General features: G+C 43.9%; 1 pseudogene; it reads left to right on the top strand.

The window, feature by feature from the left end:
• The first annotated feature begins 911 nt into the window (after positions 1 to 911).
• Positions 912 to 1,831, top strand: LOC116829239 (olfactory receptor 5AP2-like; annotated as a pseudogene).
• The last annotated feature ends 269 nt before the right edge of the window (positions 1,832 to 2,100 follow it).

Genomic DNA, 2,100 nt, shown 5'->3' on the forward strand with positions numbered 1-2,100 from the left:
GACAGACTTGTGTCAAATTCAGCGAATGGTTTCAGGGAGGAAAAAATAAAAAAAGATGAAATATTTCATTTTGACATTTTTGAAACAATGTGTTTCAAGTTTGTTTGGAAATGACATTTTATTAAAAAAATGTGTTAGATTTAACTTTAAAAAAACAACAACAACATATGAACATGAGAATGGCCGTACCGGGTCAGACCAAATGTCCATCCATCCCAATACTCTGTTTGCTGACAGTGGCCAATGCCAGGTGACCCAGAGGAAGTAAACCTAACAGGTAATGATCAAGTGATCTCTCTCCTGCCATCCATCTATACCCTCTGACAAAGAGGCTAGGGACACCATTCCTTACCCATCCTGGCTAATAGCCATTTATGTACTTAACCTCCATGAATTTATCTAGTTCTCTTTTAAACCCTGTTATAGTCCTAGCCTTCACAACCTCCTCAGGCAAGGAGTTCCACAGGTTCCAAGGGAGCAGAGGGTAAAAATGTGACATGTAAATGATTTTGGGGGGTGGGGAGGAGGGAACAAATTGCTGTTATTTTAGGATTTTTCAGGTCAGCCACTGAATCAAAACAAAAATCACCCAGCTCTAATGTAAACTCCCTTGATTTCTGCTGGGGGACGGTTTTTCAACTGAGGCAACAGTGAACTTCACCCTCTGGCAATCAAGTCAGCACTATGCTATAGTTCTGTGCTAATAGTTGTTCTTTGCAGATTGTCCACTTCAAAAGAGAAAGAATGAGTTACTCACACATGGGTAAAAGGACTCTTACTTTCAGCAAACAAGGGTCTCAAATAGACTAAAATGCTGTCATTTGTCATACAGAATTCCTGGTCCTCACATTGGTTTTTATGTATACAGAAATACCCCCATGTATGTCTGCCTTCAAAGCCTGTGTGAAGCAATGGCCCAGGGAAATGACACCACTGTGACTGAATTCATCCTTGCAGGATTCTCCGACCATCCAGAACTGCAGGTTGCCCTCTTCCTCATATTTCTGGTGATCTATGTTCTCACCTTGCTGGGAAATTTGGGGATGATTGGCCTAATCTGGAGGGACTCCTGATTTCACACCCCCATGTATATCTTGCTCAGCAACTTGTCACTTGTTGACCTTGGCTATTCCTCATCCATCGCCCCCAGGGTGCTGGTGAGCTTCTCAAGGGAGAGTAAGGCTATTTCCTACGCTGGATGTGCTGCACTGCTGTATTTTTTTGTGTCTTTGCCACAGCTGAATCTTTACTCCTTGCGGTGATGGCCTATGACCGTTATGTGGCCATCTGTAACCCACTGCTCTATAGGCTCATCATGTCCAAGAGGTCCTGCATCTGGCTCTTGGCTAGCTCATACATGGCTGGGGTTGCAAATGCAACCATGTTTACCAGCTGCACCTTTCAGCTGTCTTTCTGTGGGCCCAATGTAATCGATCATTACTTCTGTGACATCCTTCCGCTCATGCGGCTCTCCTGCACCGACACTCACAACAATGGTTCCATACAACTGACTACCATACTGATCATCCTCTTTTCTTATCTGTATATTACTGCTGCCATACTCAGGATCCTCTCCTCCGAGGGCAGGCGCAAAGCCTTCTCCACCTGCCCCTCTCACCTGATAGCCGTGGCTATATTCTATGGCACAACGGTCTTTATCTACTTACGACCCAGTCCCACCTCCTCATGGGAGCAGGACCAGGTGATCTCTGTGTTCTACACGGTGGCGATCCCCATGCTGAACCCTCTCATCTAAAGCCTGAGGAACAAGGACGTGAAGGCCACCCTGAGGAGAATGTTAGAGAGAAGAAAGTTCTCTCAGCAGCTTTGATGAATAATTTGATCATGTTTTGCATTCCCTTCCACTCTATGTAACTTTATCATGAAAATCAAAACTCTGATGTGTTCAAGTTTTAACAATAATGTTTTAGATAAGTGGCATGGTCCAACAGATAAGACACTCAGGAGATCTGATGTGACAGATATTGCAACCCCATGCAGTATCTTTGGGACCATTATATTAAATTTCATTATATGAATGATTTATGTATTACTGTTTTCTATTCCAGGGGGGATGGTTCCCACAGCTCCTATGGGAAC

Source organism: Chelonoidis abingdonii, unplaced genomic scaffold (assembly GCF_003597395.2).
Source record: "Chelonoidis abingdonii isolate Lonesome George unplaced genomic scaffold, CheloAbing_2.0 scaffold0476, whole genome shotgun sequence".
In the NCBI taxonomy this organism is placed as follows: Eukaryota; Metazoa; Chordata; order Testudines; family Testudinidae; genus Chelonoidis; species Chelonoidis abingdonii.